We start from the raw sequence: 18,663 nt of genomic DNA on the forward strand, positions 1-18,663 counted from the left end.
TGCTACAACCGTATACTCCATCGAGAAGTCTCAGATCAGGCGAACAAAATCTGTTACAAGTCCCTCACTGCAGACTTAAACGCAGAGGGGATCGAGCTTTTTCTGTGGTTGGGCCTCGGCTGTGGAACAATTTGCCCTTAGACGTTAGGATAGCCCCTTCTGTGATCTCTTTTAAGTTACTTTTAAAAACGCACTTGTTTTCTTTGGCCTATAATTAAGGTTGTTTATGTATGTGTATCTTTGTATATACATATATCTATATGTATATGTGTGTGTGTGTATGTTTATATGTCCTTTCTGTTGTTTATTTTTGATAACTTTATGATTGCTTGTGCTTCTCCCGTTCTAAGCTGTTATCTTTGCTGTACTGTTCTATGATGTGCTGCTATGCATGGTGTTAGTGTCTTTTAATTTTGTTGTTCTGTAAAGCACTTTGGTCAGTCATTGGCTGCTATAAAATGTGCTATATAAATAAAATGAACTTGAACTTGAACTTCAGAATCATGTGAAACGTTTCACAAGGATATTGAGGATATTCAAAGTTTCCTGGCTTCCTTCTACGCATTCTGACCGATGCGCCCAATGACGATAGCAAATGTACCCTTTTGAACCCCTCCTACTTTACAATTAGATTTCTTCAACTTTCATTCAGAAGCAAAAATCAGCCTTTAAAGGGACTATGTAAGTTTTTCAATGCCTTAATGTCAGTGGGCTGAAAACTCTCTTATAAATTAAGCACACGCCTGTTTTCTCCGTTGCTTGCGTCAGCCACTATTCTGCTTTTAATTTGGGGACTTTGGGGGAGTTGGATTCAGCCCTGTGCGCGCTCCCGAGCCTCTCTCAGACTATAGCGACAACACGGCAGCTAACGACATGCAGTCCACTAACACCATAAAACAACCAGCTCACAGCAAAACACCGGCTCCACGTAAGGATGCAAAACAAAGGTTTATGTGCTATAGCCCATCAGACCAAACAGGTTCAGATGTCGAGACCCATGTTACTATCCTGTATCCACTGTTTTAGCCTGCAAAAAAGGATTAACGGTAAAAAGCAAATGTGGAGCAATTTTGTTTACTAACGTTAGCCTATAGTGATGCAGCCAGCTAATGCTACAGTAGCTTGGACCTGCCGCTGTTAGGTTTGTAACGCTTAGGTTTATTGTGGTTTTACCAATACTCAAGTACTCCGCTTCTCCAGCTCTCCATCGCTGTAACTAATGTGACCCACATAACATAAAACACTGCAACAAAATGGTCACAACAACAGAGGAAGAACCATCCACTATCACTAGTTACAGTAAATTTACTTACTGGGGTCTGTTATAAAGTGTGACACAATCATTATAATATCCATTCCAGCTCACTAACAGTTTCATTATCATCCAATACACGTAGCTGTGCTGACATCGGTGAGCCTCCAGTGACGGACTCACAGTAAAGATGTTTACTGAAAAGCAGCAGGCGAGCAACGATGTAGCACGTTGGCTAAATGCAATGGCTAATGCAATGGCTAAATGTAACATTATCATGTAACGAGCATGGATGAAAGGTACGGCGCCGTTGAGCTGCCTCTGAGACGGGAATGTTGAAGTAACAGAGCCTGAAGATGTCTGGAGAAAAGCCACAGCCTGCATGCTGGTGTTCCTGCGTTTATTGTGGCATTTGTGTGAAAGTGGTGGTTTCGGATTACGAGTTCAAGCGAGCACGGGTTCGAGCACACACCTGGTTGCAATCTTAGAACCGTGCCGCTGAAAACTACATAATGCCCCTTTAAACTTGAAAGAAATAATGATTTGAACTTTATCGTAATATTATTGATATCGAATGATATGAAATTTTATCGCCCAGCCCTACCTGGAAATAACCCAACAAACATCCTCTGAACAAAGTTTTATGTCCTTTGGAGTGAACCAGCCAGCGTTGGTTTAATTATTTTATACCAAAAAGGAATAATCCAGAATCTGTCTTTGTCTCCCCCTGAGAAAACGAATTCCATTGTGTGAACAAGAATGTGGTCTCCTTATAAACTTGCCTTATTACCTTGTTTGAAATAATAGTAGGCGGGAATCCATGAAAGCATTTTTGTTCCATTTTCACTTTCTTCTATGCCAGGACTTTTTATTTGTATTATCTTAGCCTGTGCAAACTGCTTTGGCATTCTGCCTGCTTCCTCCTGTCTTTCGATCTCTGCTAGCTCAAGGTCAACTATGTGCTTTTCTTTGCCAAATGTAATGCACCTACAAGAAATGCCTTTTTGTCTATGCTGTTAGACTGAGCTGAGGACAACAATCACCACCACGTGTAGGCTACACCAAAGATAAAATTAAATTGAATCACTTCTCAATCTAATCTCCACTGCATGTTTTTTCACATAATCGACACATGTCTGACGGTCACAAAACTTGTGTGCCTGTGATGTTCGAATACATTTTGGAAGATGTTGGAAGGCCAGAGGTGAAAAAGTAACCTTTTACGAACATTTAAAACATGTGGACAAGCTTACTGGAGCATCTCCTTGGTCAATGAGAGTAATATACTGTAGGGTGCAGGCTATGAGTTGTAACATTTTTCCCATAATTCCAAAAACACCTGTAGAAATAACAAAACGCATGAGATTAGTGCACTGATACAAAAAGCCACCACCACCCCAAACACAACCCACACAAATTAAATCTGCTGGTAAATGATATTCATATAATTGCAACCTGACTATATATAAACATCTGTTTTATGTCCAATAGTACTTTTTGTATATCTACTACTCTTATTTTTGCAATAATCCAATTTATTCCACAAACATTGAAGCAATTTTCTTTCAGTTCAGGCCTGATAAGTGTGAACATTTTACTTCAGCAAATTCTGTGTGTCAATGGTGTAATTACCGGTATTTGAACAATTCTTTATCATTGACCACTGCTTATTCATCAGGAAACAAACCTACCCAATAACCCATCAAAGATGAAATCTTCCTAAAACTTTCATCCAGATCAAAAAGGGTAGCAAAGGGAATCTGTGTTTTACATTTAGCTGACGCTTTTATCCAAAGTGACTTACAATTGCTATACATGTCAGAGGTCGCACGCCTCTGGAGCAACTAGGGGTTAAGTGTCTTGCTCAGGGACACAATGGTGGATGTCTCACCTGGGAATTGAACCCAGGTCTCCCACACCAAAGGCAAGCATCTGATCTGTTACATCTTGTGATATGGCCTGTGTTTAGTGTTCAGTAACCTGTGTTGTGTCTGTTACCCCAGTAATCCCTCTGCAGGTCAGTCTCTGTTTTCCCCTGCACTCTCTCTGCCTGCCTGTCTCATTAGCCTTATGTCCCTCACCTGTGTCCCTCCTCCCAGCTCATTAACCCTGTGTATATATCCTTGCTTCTTTCCCTCAGTCTTTGTCTGGTTATTGCAGTGTTGCGTGTTTATGCTCTGTCCCCTGTTGTAATGGTTGTAGCCTGCTTTGTCTCGTCTTGCTTGTTTCCTGCCTGTTCCCCACCAGTTCTTTGGATTTCGGATCACACCTGTTTCTGGATTTTTCTGTTGGATCACCTTTGTTTTCTTGGACTGTTGTTTTGGATTCCCTCTGCTCAGCCACCCTGTAAGTGTGCTCGCCCTCAGTTTGTCCATTAAACCTTTTGAACTGTACCTGCTCCGCTCTGTGTCCTGTGTTTGTGTCCTCCTACCTTCTCCACACCACAAATCCTGACACATAACTTCAGATCGGAGTTTGGCTAAGTCACACAACCAAATGGGAAAGACGCATCTGTGTTCAACAATCATGAGCAGGCAAGGGTAGTTAAAGTTGAGATACATTCTTTTTGGTGCAATTTATTTATAGAAACATTTGTAATGTAAAAGTATTTTAGTGTGAGTCCTGTACATACAGTATCTCTAGATTAGATTTTTTTTTAAGGAAATGTACATGAACAAAAGATGTTCCTCAAACATCTAAAATAATAGTTACCAACCTGACACTACCAAATATTTTGTAATGCTTTTGTGAACATGCTAAATGTTAAACCTGTTGAACAAAGAGTTGCCATTCAAACATTCTTTCTTCTGTATGAAAGCTTTGTTCATATCAAATTGCCTTTGCAAATAATCCCACACACTGTCACTTATACACACTCACTCACCACACTGTTGCATCACCTCCTCTTTCAACAACACTCTGTAAGCATCTGGGAACCGAGGAGACCAACTGCAGTAATCTTGGAATCAATTGCTTGAAACAATTTCAAAATAGCCATTTTCCCCAATTTTTTCTTTTTCAATTTCAACATTTGATAAGTTGTCTGTGCTAATTTCAATTAGGTATGTGTTTTCATTGTTTAGCACACCATCACATTTTGTTGCTTATATTTTATACAGAGTGCCAACTCTCTGGGTAGTTATAAATACTTTTCACAGCTTGATAGCCAAGGGATTTTGTTGATCGGTCAGTGGGATGACTGATTAAGGATTCAAATGTCTCACTTCCTGATTCAAAATATGCAGTCTGGGTCCCTACTAAATCCAACATCCAACAGGATCCTGTAGTCTGAGCTGTGTCTTTGAGTGTCTTAGTCCACAGCCGTTGTCAGTCATTAGATATGTGATGTTTATTTACATAGACAATTAGTAGTACGTGACGATAAAGATCATGTAATACCAAGGGTGGACTGGTGCAAAAATGGCCTGAGAATATGTCCCTGGTCAGCTCACTATCAAGACAAAGCATTTGTTGGGGGCGGGGGGGCTCTGAGTCTTTAGAGACCTTTATTCCTGCATTTTTGAGAATCGTACGCAAATGCAGTACAGCAGGATAAGATTTATTAAAATACATTTTCAAAACTATGATCACCTTTTTAGCTCTCAAGTAATCACCTAAGCTGAGCCCTTGAGTACACAAATGAGCCATATTGTCATCAGTCTCATCATATTACTGTTGTCTTGTCAACATAGGGCCACTGGCCAGTAGTGGGTACTAAAAATCTTTAGGTAAAAGTACATTTACTCCCATCTTCTACACGCTGTCCCTCACATTAAAAATTAAAGCTCTCACCACTTGGATGACAGCTCATTCACCACCCCCATCTGGGCCAGTATCCACACTATGGGCCGGTCAATTAAGGCACATACCAAACGATATTCAACTTCAGTTTTTTGTCTGTTCTTTATTTTAATACTATGTGGTTTATTGGCCCAATTGTCCGGCTGAAAACTCTGCATGGTCATGCCGCCCTTGTGTAAGCCATCGTGAAAATCAGCTTTTCCCTGATGGAAGTTCTCAAACCTCTGTTCCTTTTTTTTGCTATAACTATATATACATATATAACTATAAAATGTCATTGTATAATCAGCAGCCACAGGCTTTCTAACAAGGTAAACAAAATGTCTTACCATAGCCTACATCTGTCTTTCCTTTTGCACAACCATGTCTTAGAAAAACAAGTCAGATAGCCTATATAAGTACTTGTGGTGTTCTGTTAGAAATTAACACCCAAATTTAATGAGGCACTGGTTTAAACCCTCTTGCATTTGGAAGAGGTTTATTCCTGAACTTCTCTTCACGAGGGCTTTCTCAAGTTCATCTGTGTGTAACACTGTCAGCCACAACATGGTAACATCAGTAAACTACTGGAAAAAAAGATCAAACACAATCAAACTCTGCAACCATCTCTCTACTGGCAGCTGTCAAACTAACAAAATATTCCAAAAAGTCTTACAAAAATCAGGGCAAAACTATTTATCCAGCAAGAAAAACTGGATCCAGTTATGTCAGATAATGCCATGAAAAAGGACAGTGTGTGTAAATTTTCAAATAGAAAAAAAATGAAATTATCTGTCTGAAATGCTCCTAAAACACATCAATTTTAAAATTCTAATAGAAGATAGTTTTCAAATGGCTTCATGGTAAAAAAAAAGTAAAAAGTCAACTCAAAATACTAACATAGGCCTATAATAGTATAATGACTGTGACTGCGCTACTTCTTATATAGTTAATCTTATCAGTTCATGAGAAACATTAACTGATATGAAGAAAGTATTTTTCTTTAGCAGAGAGAGGAGGAAGAATGTGCTACTCTGCAGAGTCAACTGGACAACCCCTGGGGCGAGTATAAAGCAGGTCACGATGTTAGTCACAACACCGCTAACTCCAGATCTCCAAGAGCATCTGAAGTCTTCACGGGTATCCTCACAGATACAGGTAACAAGATTAGATTTTTGTTTGTTTGGATGCTTACATATTTTCTGTTACATCATTTTTCAACAAATAGACTGAATGTAGCTTTTATAGCCTACTGACTGTTTGTGTTTCAGAGATGCTTTTTTCTGTCCTTCTTGTGCAGGGTCTGCCTGGTGCCTGGTCACTCTAAACCAGCAGGTAGGCTGCATCCTTCATACTGTGGACGTGTTTGAGTCCCTTTTTTAAAAAACTGAATTTGTCTGTTAGCCTATATGGCTAGTCAACTTTAAAATCAAATTTGTCATATTAGGTTAACAATTTAATAAATGTGTTGTTTCTTTGCAGGAGAATATATCGGCAGTCCTCTCCTTCAGAGCTGCTTTCAGGAGGCAAAGAAAATGATGATGTAGATGATGCGTACAAGTACTCCAGAAGAGTGAGTTCATCTTATTTGTTATTTCATAAAATAATGGATTATCTTTCAAATTATTAATTCAGCATACATGTTTGCTGAAAAGCTATTTGTCACTCAGTAATTATTATATATATATATATATATATATATATATATATATATAAAGATACAGAACCTCCAAAAAGACTGTGACTTCTTCTCTTCCAGGAGTCTGAAACAAGTCCGCAAGGAGGTGGTGAGTCCTCATGATGCTCTTCGTCTCCTGAAGCAGCCTCGCGGTGACACACGCTCAGCTGTGAGATCTGCAGACTACATGGCACAAACCCTCCGTCTGGTGCAAGAGAGGGTTCATCATGTGCACAAACGCTCACTCAACGCAACAGGTTTGACCTGCATAACACAATCGGAGACAACACTTACAGACACAAGCAGTACGTGCTTTTAGAAATAACCCTCGCCTCAGCGCCTCCAACACCCCAGCCGAAAGGCTACAGAAACAAAAAAGTCAACAACTTCTTGCTCCCATTGCTACGACTATCCCAGACACTGTCATTGATTGATATAGCCTATGTGAATGCTAATTTCATATTGCATACAATCTCCTCCACGCTCAGGTGCGAGAGGTGTCCAACAACATCCTAAACACAACGGATGCAGGTGTGGTCAGCGACTCACAATACACTCTCTTGTTGACCTTCTTTGGGCAGTGGAATGACCACGATCTCACCTTCACGCCCTCCTCCCCCAGCATCCGCTCCTTCAGCAACGGGTTGAACTGTGACACAAGCTGTGAGAATACTGATCCATGCATCCCCATCCCGGTTGGTGTCAAAACTCAAATCCAAACATTAAGATGTTGTTTTCACTAAAAGATTCTCACTATAATCTTTGGCCTTTCCTTCCTACAGATTCCTGAACCAAAATAGCTGCCTCCCTACGTTCATATCCTCCCCTGCTTGCGGAACGGGATACTCGGCCTACAATTTCGGAGCAGAGCCGATCAGAAGAGAGAATATCAATGCCAGGACAGCCTTCCTGAATCTCAATGAGGTGTACGGCTCTGAGGAAAAGCTTGCACTGTTTCTTCGCGACCTCAATTCTGATGGCGGCCTGCTCAAAGTCAATAAAGAATATGAAGACCAAGGTTGTGAGGTGCTGCCCTTCGACCCTCTCAATGCAAACATGTGTGCCACTCACGCAAAAATCACCAACAACACAAATGCCAAAGAGGTGCCCTGTTTCATCGGAGGTTAGTCATCTTTGTAAAATGTTAAGGTATCAGAGTAGTTTATTTATCACTAGGCCTATACTACAAAACCATACTGTAGTTAAGACTAATAAAATAGTCTAAATAGGCTATTTTGAAGTATGGTAACATTTTAAATAAATACAGTAATACAGGTGTCTGAGAAGATGTGGGCACAACAGCCTCTGATTTCCATGGCCTGCCCAACCTGAGTACCATTTTGTAGCCTGAAGTCCAAGCTGGTCCAGCATGGCCCCTATCGCGGGTCTTTTTCCTCTACTCTGGGCGATCACTGCACCCGAGGGCTGAGTGGATCGCCTAAGATGCACTGCTCTTTAATCCTGACCAATCCAATAATCAGAATTATAGCTTTTACTACGCATCAACAAATGGATGCTGGTGGTTAACAGAAATGAGAGTATGATTTAACATTCCTATTTTAATGATTTAAAATAGGAATGCTACCAATCAGCTAGATGACTTGTTAGAAAGTGATAAAACCAGGACCCTTTATTGATGATTTACTAACATTTACATTAAAATGATATTAACTAGCTAATTACAAAGAGAAAGCAAGCTTGCTAGAGAACATGTTGCAACTCAAATGTTGTATCACAAATATCTCATTACTGAGCTATATAGTATAAATAATTTATTATTAATTTTTTTCACAACTTCTATTAGGAAGTGAACAGGAACACTGCTGATCAACTGTTTAATGTGTAAATTTCTGCCTCTAAGGTGACTCTCGCGTTGTTGAGAACATCGCTCTGACATGCATGCACACGCTGTTTGTGCGTGAGCATAACCGCCTGGCTCGTCAACTGAAGAGACTAAACCCACAGTGGGACAGCGAGACCCTCTACCAAGAGGCCCGCAAGATCATGGGTGCTTACTCGCAGGTAGCTAAACCTGAGAGCCAGCATTTATAATTCTGTATTTACATCTCCAAAGCAGGTGCCATATAATCCACTCAATTTACTGATTGTAAATCTCCCTGTCTCTCTCAGGTGTTCATGTTCAGGGACTATCTGCCACACATTTTGGGTACAGACGTGGTACGTACACAGCTTGGCCCTTACCCTGGTTACGATCCCAACGTCGACCGCAGCATCGCCAACATCTTTGCAACAGCAGCTTTCCGCTTCGCCCACTTGACCCTCCAGCCATTTATTCCCCGTCTGAATGAAGACAACAAGGAGGACCATCAGTTCCCCAATGTCCCTTTGTTTATGGCCTTCTTCACCCCCTGGAGAATCATCTATGAGGGTAAGCTGTACAGAGAGAAGTGTAGTGAGCTTCAGTCACTCTGTCTTGAACTGTCACCCTAATTTTTATATTACCTCTCCAGGTGGCGTTGACCCTATCTTCCGTGGTTTGATCCACCATCCTGCTAAACTAAACTATCACCATCACATGTTGGTGACTGCCCTTAGGGATAGGTTGTTCCAGTTTGTGCAAAATCTGGCTTTGGACCTGGGCTCTCTCAACATGCAGAGGTCAAGTGACCACGGCCTGCCTGGTACATCCCTCACTGTGATTTTCAGCATTTTTTTCTTCCAGTGTTTCATCCCTTTCTTGATTGATTGACCTCACTTTGCTGCTTGTTGCTCCTTTAGGCTACAAGGCCTGGCGTAGGTTCTGTGGCCTGTCTCAGCCCAAGAACCAGGCAGAGCTCGCTCAAGTCCTGAATAACACTAAACTGGCTAGCAATCTGCAGCACTATTATGGTACGCCTGACAACATCGACATCTGGCTGGGAGGTGTGGCAGAACCATTAGTCCCTCGCGGCTGTGTGGGGCCTGCATCATCGCAGGACAGTTCCAGAGGATCCGCCTGGGTGACAGGTCAGTACGTGTGTGGACACAATGTGTAGGCCTATGAATTGTAATGTAGGTGTGAGATTCTGAAGGCATAATTTGATTTTGTTTGTAGAAAAATGTCATCTGAGATGTTTGAATTTATGGGGGCTGCAGGGGAATTGGGGGGCAGTGTAAAATTCTACACATAATAGATTTAAATTGTACAATTTAAATAAGAACATTACATTAAAAACATGTTATTGTTTTGAATAAATACATGATGCACATACTTTTTATACTATAGTTGAATGCACTTTTAAATTCAGATTTAGACACACATGGAGACTTGAACTAGCTGTTGATTCTTAATTTACCCAACCAGGACACCAGCAAACAAGTGAATTTACATTGTTTCCAAATTAGTCTTTGTTGTATCACTTTACTGTGGTGATTGTTACACATAACATCCTGCACTACTTCAGCTAAATATCTAAATGTCTGCAAGCAGCTACAACTGTGTCAGTCTGCAACACACTCTGAAACCTTGCTTTTTATAACTGCTTTAAAATGGTACTCTGTCTGCATAACAGCAAAATATTTATTCAGTCTCCTCTGCAACCTACTGCAAATTGTTAGAAACAATATAAATATTAAAGTTGCAAGCAGCGATGAGCGGGCCCAAACACCTCCTGCTCATTGGGGTGTGCCGCACCCACATAGCTGTCGCGTGGTAAGACTTCAATTGGGGGTGGGCTGCATCTATGTGTCCGTTGTGCGTTCTGTCATATATCTGACAATGTGTGGTTGATGTGTCAGTTAAAACTTCAATCCACTGTGGCTGACTTTCTGTGGGTTTAAAGGTACAGCTCTTAAAAAACAGCTTCATGTTTCATGGCGAGTAATTCAAAGTACGAAGCCTATAAACAAGGTAAAATAAGAAATTTGAATCAATATGGCCAACTTCCTGTTGGGTTTGGCATATCGCTCCAGCAGACTTTTCTTTTAGTCCCGACATTATACACGTGCCTACAAAATTTGGTAACTCTAGGTGTAACAGGCAGCTGGGGCTGCTCCTTTGAAATCTTGCAGGTTGCGCTATAGAGCGGTTTTTCCACACACATGCCCTTGAGCAGTATTAGACATTAAAACACACCCATTCTGTGTGTGGAAAGTGTGAGATTTCAAGCTTCCTAGCCTCTCACAGCTTCCTCTTTCATGCCAAATAATGCGTTGCCATGGCAACGCATTATTTGACATTAAGTCACAACATTGACAACCTTATATCATTTACGTCTTATGGCTTTATTGAGAAAGTTTTGTGCCAAATCGGATTATCCTGCTTTAGAGGAGTACCGCAACAAATACAATATGTTACTTCCTGTTGCCAGTAGGTGGCGCTTTCACTACCACTGGATATTTGCATTTAGATGACTTCGGGGCGGGACTCTTATCAAACATGTGACGTTTGGGGCAGATCTGACAATGTCTAGCCCATTTACACAATTTTTCATGGCAAACCATCAAAATTGCACGCCACGCCATGGACACGCTGTTTGATCAATCAAAAAAAGCTTTGCAGTTTAACATTGCAAGGACCTTGGGATAGCACAGCCCACATTTGAAGTCGATCTTATCATATACCTAGGACAACTTCATTAAAATACAGAGGGTGTAAATGGAAAATCGTTGGGTTTAGGTTATTGGTTCAAGAGGCTTATTTTTAAGTCTGGAGACGATACATATACCTACCCCGTTTGGTGAATGTAGGCCAAAGAAAATGGAGGGGGCTTTGGTTTTAAAAATTGTTAGGGGGCGCTATTGAGACATTGTTAGGGGGGGCTATCGAGCCAAAATGCGTCCAACGGGGACAAACACAATAGGGACCTCACAGCAGTCGTTGTTCGGGCCCTAATTACCTGGGTTGTGGCCTGCAGTAGACAGAGGTTTTGATACTGTCTTTCTAGCATTTGTTTACTGCATTCAGCTCGAGCTGGTTGCTGCCTTCCCCTCCTGACAAATCTTAAATTATAGCTAAAAGTTCAGTGCAAGTAACACAAATTTATTAAAAATATATTTGCCTGACAGTCAATTATCTTATTCATTTATATCAAATGCCAGCTGCAGACGGATCACACAATCTCAAAAATAAATGCATTTCAAATACAGTACCTGTTGATACTGATCACTTTTACTGCTCCTCTTGTTTGAAATGATCAGGCTGTGGTACGAGAAACCGGGTGTCTTCACCCCAAGTCAGAGAGCTGCTCTGTTCGCTGCCACCTTATCCAGGATCATCTGTGACAACACTGGTTTCAAATTTATCACCAAGGACCCTTTCAACGTTGTCTCAGACAACAACCCTATCATCCCTTGCAACACCATCCGAAGGGTGAACCTGGAAGGAGTGACCCTGCACAGCCAACTCGGGTGAAACAGCACTGGACCAAACCTTTTGATCTTTGGGGAGATTCTCAACACCAAATTAACTATCATTAGTTACCCACTGTGTTTTTCATTCTGCAAAATCGGTCTAATCATTCTTCATTATGTGTTGTTTGAGCTTGCAAGTAAGTGAATGAGAGGTGGGTTTTAAGAACAAACAAGAGGTTTGTACATAGTGTGGAATGTCTTCTATTTACCTCAAAATGTTTAAATAACATACATTTACATATTTATTTATTTATTTTCTTAAGTCTGTAAGATTGTAAATTTATCAAGTAATTTTTTTTACAAAGATTGTGATTATACTTTATTTTGAATGCATTATTTAAAGTCCAACTGTTATGGTAATTGTTTCTGAACCTGAACAACAGTTTTCAAGTTTGACAAGTAAAGAGAGGCAATGTGTTTTATAGTGTAAAGGTGTGTATAGCCTATCTATGTTGCTGTTGTTAATTAGCAGTCATCTTAACAACACATAGTCAAAACCATGGATAAAGGTAGATGTTGTAAACGTTAGCCCAAATCCAGGGGGTGAATTTATTTATAACTCGCCCATTTAAATTTTAAAAGTTCTGTATAATGTAGCATGCCTAATTTAGTTATGCATTTTTATAAATTTATGAGAATTAATACCCAATTATGAATTTTAATATTCATAAAAAAGACACCACCGGAGTTGTTATAATCCTAGAGTCTCCGGACCTCTAGATAGCTTTTAATAATTATTATAAATTATTACCAGTGATCAGTTAGTTAATAATCGCTCAATTATCTTAAATCAATCAGTCAGTCTCATATCTAAAGGGTCAATTCTCTTGGCAGGGACGTAGAAATAGGCAACACACACAGTTCTTGATTATATTACAGTGAATTTATTCTCTAACTAATGTGATATAAAAGGGTGGTTGAATAGAGGGAAAATAAACAATGGCGGCATAATGAGCCGGGAGGTTCGATTGTGGGAACCATTGGACTCATACGGCATAGGAGAACTAATGAAAGTAAACTAACGCTATGAGTTTAGGAGTTAAAAGGAAATCTCTGACCACAGATTGCTTGTCGACGGCCCATTTCGGCCTGTTGCACGGGTCCCACGCTAGCTGCCCCATCCTGGCTTTTTGCTAGGGATTCTCCAGGGTTCTCTGTGTCTGACTGAAGAAAACGCCGTCCTCCGTCTGGCAATTCGGCTTTTTTCAGGTTTCCTTCGTTGCCGGTGGCGAGACCACGTGTCTTGGTCTGACCTCGGTGAAGTTGGCTCGACGAAAAAGCTTAAAAATGGAACTTGGTCGTTCCTGAATTAGTCCAGTGTAACTTAACGGACTGATAACTTTAAGAAAACGAAAGAAAGAAAATAAAACAAACTGAAGGGCAGATCGATCGGCACTTCGCATGTGTAGCTTCAAGCGAACAAAAGGCCTGTTTCGCTGGCCGACTCTTGGGCGTTGCCTGGTGAGGCAAGCCGGACGCGTGCCGACGCGTCCAGAGGGCAGGCCGAGAGAGAAGAGCGAACAACATCGCGTGTCGCTCTTTTGTTGCCTGGGGCTTGGTTCCCCAGAGGGCGTTTCAGGTTTCCCGAGGGACTGCCTTTCTAAACTTAATGTCTAAAAGAAAAGAAATCTATTTGCGCGTATTATAATCGAATATTTTCCACAATCGAACCTCAATGGTCAAACGGTTGTGCCGTTCTGAGTTAAGCATTTGGTAACAGGAAAACAATTTTCACATTATTGGTCAGGATATTTACACATTTAACGGCATTTGCAATGATGGTATGTAATACTTATTTTGTCCACTTGGGGGAGCTCAGGTTACATGAGGAAAGTTTAGATTAATCCAAGATCATCTCTCCTTAGGAACCGGGGAATTTAGTTATTCATCCTTAAATTCAAGCTGGCGATTAAGAGTATAGTAAGACATTTCTTTATCATCATTTCTAAAGGAATTTTGTAGGAAAGTATTATAAACAAGCATTGATTCCATTAGATGAGGGAGTGTCTTGCTGAAAATAAAAACACTGCAAAAGTAACCTATTTAGCTTCTTTTCAGCACTAATAACAGATAGCAACAACATGTTAACATAACTACTCAAATAGAGGCAAACATATGGAGGACCGATCCTGACACAGGCAGAAATAAATAAATGCTCAATAAATAAATAAGCATCCAATTAAATACACAAAAAAATAAAGTAAATAAATAAATGTAGGTAGTAATTATACAAGGAGACATAAATGTATATATTTTAATTAGTGCCTTTACTTATTCACCTTTGTAATAATTGCCTTATTTATTTATTCTCTGTTATAATCTTCAACTTTATTTATTAATTACTTATTTTTTAAATGTATTTATTTATGTGTGTGTTTTAATATTTTTGTATTTTTTAACCTTATTTTCACCCATGGTATTTATTTCTGCCTGTCCTTTCTACATTTCTGTATGCATTTCTGCCTCATTATGCAAATGAGGAGGGGCTGTGTCTCAAGGGGTGAACTTCTGCCCATTGGTGGACCAGTCAGACGGGAGAGCTCTAGGCCTTCTCTGCCTGCAAACATCAACGATCTGCTCTTCATACAGTCAGATGGCTTCCTTCAGTGCCCTGAGGTGTTTAGCAACTCTGTTTGAAAACACTACCAGCCATGTCTTCCTTCTCTTTTCATGTGGACACTCTGACCTACAGAGTTTTCAATTAGCGACTTATACGTACACAGAACTGCAGGAAAGTGAGCTGTTGTTTCTGAGAGCCACATCAGTTAGGCGCAGCTAAATCTGGAGTGCACTCTTATTCGAGTATTTACGGCTCCCACACGGAGCTGCCTGTTGCTCTGCTGTTTTCAGCTGCTGTTTCAACAAAAACGCCATTCAGGGTGAAAATTCAACCGTGGTGTTGTGTCGGGAGATGCAGTGACTTCACCAGCGGTGAGTATTATGAATAATACATGTAATCTGTTAAACTGAGGAGAGTAAAAGTCCGTTAGCTGCTAGGCTAATTTATGTAGTGCTAACATCATATAGGCTAAAGCTCTTAAGCTAGTGGTGGTGACTAACAAATAAACTAATCTTAACAGTTACCATTAAGAAGAATTTTATGCTTCTGTTAAATGTGATTGCTATTAAGCCATGTTTTATGTGTGGTGGTGAAGTCAATTTAAAGTTAACTTTACTGCACTTCACCAGTCGAAATGATTTAATGAAAGCTAACGTTAGTTACTGTACTTCTATGTCTTACACAGAAAACACAGGAGGAGGCATGCGGAGAACATAACCATATTCTTCAGAGGAAAAGGAGGAGGAGGAGGAGAAGAAGAGCAACAAAATAAATTCCTTTTATATTTCCCTGCCTTGTTGTTTATGTGTACATACAGAGGAAGAATGTGAGAACAGCACACATTTCATCGTTACTGTGTGTTAGAGCATGGGAGAACAGTGGATACTTTTAATACAGCCCACACCCCTAATACTGTGTAACTATAACAAGTAGAGAACCGAAGAAAAAGATGTTCTTTCTTTACAACTGTCTGCATTGCTTATTTATCTTGTGTAAATAGACTGGAGTCTCCAAATTGACATTTAAGACATTTGTTTGATCCACCTTCATACACATGTGACATTACTGTACAACTTGAGAAAGGTGAGTTGTTTTCTGCTCCAGCCTGCCTAAAAGAAAAGCGTTTTTGGGATTAAATGGACTTTATTAGCTGCTGCAGTGCAGGATGAACTCAGACCCATTTCTCACCTTATTATTCTAAATCATGCAATGAAGAAGAAATGCATAATAAATCAAATTACAAATACTGTACAGCATGTAGTCTAATGGACAAGACTTGTGTTATAGCTGACTTGGGCAGTGAAATGTTGGTCATGTGGTCATAGTTGTCCACAACTCAAATCATAATTTAAGAAGAAATGTTTTATACCACCTCAAGAAGGCTTCCTATCAGAAAGGTAGGAAGGTATTTCAAATGTACAACTGCAGTACTTAAATCTAAGTAAAGTAATTTCCCTGACATTTTTGTGTTACTTTACTTTTAATAGACGCATGTAACAGGTTTTATACTTGTGAGTATAATCCAATCAATCTTATTTTCATACTGTATATCCGATGTGTAATTTGATAAATTGTGTTGTATGTGGTGCTCGCATCGGGTACTACTGAGACTTCATTGCCCTCTTCAGAGAAGACTCTGACTGCAACATGCGTCTTTGAAAAGAGAGAAACGGACAGAAAGTCTGCCAGTTTTGATAGGCTGTTCAGGAAAATGCTAATCGCTGGTTGGTGTCCCTTTGTCAGTTTAACAGTCAGGCCCCGCATTATCAGCTTCGGAATCAAAAAGGTGCCAGTTTTATGGTCATTTACAAAGCACTTAGAGAAAGCAACCCCCCCCCCCCCTTCCGTTGGGGTCTCCCCAGCAGTCTGTTGAAGTTGATCTTTAACACCCCCTTCTCCCCTCTGGGAGAGGAAAGAGGAATTTGGAGTAGCTCCAAATTATTCAATATAAAATGCACAAATCCACACCGTTGTCCCACTACAGCGTCTCCACAGTGCCATCACAAGCCCCTACTGGCAGCTCCTAACCACTTGAGAGACCTCTGGAGCTGTCTTAAATAACTGGGAGAGTGAGTCTTAGCTTTAAGAAATTTGATAACTTGCTTTTATTTTCAAGTTTAAAAGTAGGAGTAAATTTCATGAATTCTCAGCACTTAAGACTAAAATGGCACTTTGAAAAGCTTGATAAATACGGGCCCTGATTAGCACCAGCCCTCCACCGGCTCCTTTGGGTCACAGACAAAAACGTGATCTTAATGCCATGGTATGGGGTGGTGATGATGCAATGGATAAGACGCATGCCTTTGGTGTGCAAGACCTGGATTTGAATCCACTGAGAAACCAATGTGTCCCTGAGCACCCCTAGTTGCTTCAGAGGCATGTAACCTCTGACACGTATAGCAATTGTAAGTCGCTTTGGATAAAATTTATAAATGTATGTACTCATGGTAAAGTATATAATTGAGCTTGTATTGTTGAATCTGTTATGGGATGGTTGTTTAAAGGACTCAGACGGAGACACTGAGACTGTGTTTAAAGGGAATATCAAAGATGATTTATTGATATTGTGCGATTGTGAAATCCTGACGGTGAAACTCCACACTCAGCAGGCAGGTGCCGTAGAGCTGGGCAGGAAGAAGACAGAGCAAACACCAAGCATAGAGGCCTAGAAGAGACTGGAACAGTTGAGAGACATGGAATGCGGGATGGATTCTAATGGTACGGGGCTGTTTGAGTTTAACAGCAGAGGGGTTGATTAAATGTTCAATTTCAAAAGGGCCAATAACCGAGGAGACACTTTTCATGACTTGACCAGACTTTGACCTTGTTTGTATTCAGTCCAATGGCAATCTGCAATGTAGTGGTTGTTCTTAGTGGAGAGTAGCAGTGCTGTCCAAGTGTCTCTCCACACCGTGCGGCAGCATCAAAGGTGGAGCTGGACTGATGAGATCAATGATTCACTCTCCTGGGAGGGAGGTGGTTAAATGCAGAGAGAAGTTTCAAAGGGTGATAAACCTGTGGCTAAGCACCGCAGGGCAGATTCTGGGTATAGATTAGCTATCTCAGCTTGTCTAGTCGTCTGAGAATGAAAACCAGAAGAATGACTCACATTGGCCCCCATAGCCTGACAAGATGCTTTCCACACCTGGGATAGGAACTGCGGCCCTCTGTCAGAGAAAATGTCCAGGGGGACATGCTGGCAGAATACATGGTGGACTAGGAGATCTGCAGTTTTCCGGGATGTGAGCAGTTTCTGCTTCTGGGTCATATTGGTGTCTGACCCAGAAGCATCCTCCAGAGAAACATATTACCGCGATAGAACGTTAGGCTTAATGCCTGACAGGAGTTCAGCCTTTTGGCTGTCTGAATGTATTAAAGATTTTTATCATTGGTCCGGATCACAAAAGGAAGTTCTGTCCCCTCCATCCAGTGCCTCCACTCCTCTAAGGCTAACTTAGTTGTATTCAGCTGGGGATACGCGACAAGAGAAAAAAGCACAGGGATGTAATTTCTGATCTAGACCAAAATGTTGGGAGAGAGCTGCCCCCACCCCTATGTCTGAGGCATCCACCTTAGCAATAAACTGGTGTCAGACGTCCGATTGGACAAATACGGGATCTGTGAATAAAGTTTTTAACTTAGTGAATGCCTTTTCAGACTCTCTGGTCCACAGAAATAGGGTCTTAACCAAAATAAGTTGTGTTACGGGGGTGCCAACTCGGCTACAGTCAATCAGATGAATTGCGGGTAAAAGTTAGCAAACCCCCCAGAAACGTGGCATTGCTTATGTGTCTCCAGAACCGACCACTCTACCACTGCCTGGAACTTCACCTGACATCTCTCAATAATGTATCCCACAAAGCTGAGCATGAAACTCACGTTCCTTCGCCTATGTGAAAAGCTTTTTTTCCAGTAACCTCTGCAGCACCTGGCAGACATGAGAAACGTGGTCAGACTAGGAAGATCATGATGTCATCGAAACAAAACGATTCAGAAAAGCACTCAGGACATTATTCACTAGATTTTGAAACACTGCCGGAG

The 18,663-nt window shown here is 40.8% G+C and overlaps 1 pseudogene; it reads left to right on the top strand.

Moving 5' to 3' along the window:
* The first annotated feature begins 6,053 nt into the window (after positions 1 to 6,053).
* Positions 6,054 to 12,456, top strand: LOC123981829 (annotated as a pseudogene).
* Positions 12,457 to 18,663: the final 6,207 nt, after the last annotated feature.

Source organism: Micropterus dolomieu, linkage group LG13 (assembly GCF_021292245.1).
Source record: "Micropterus dolomieu isolate WLL.071019.BEF.003 ecotype Adirondacks linkage group LG13, ASM2129224v1, whole genome shotgun sequence".
In the NCBI taxonomy this organism is placed as follows: Eukaryota; Metazoa; Chordata; class Actinopteri; order Centrarchiformes; family Centrarchidae; genus Micropterus; species Micropterus dolomieu.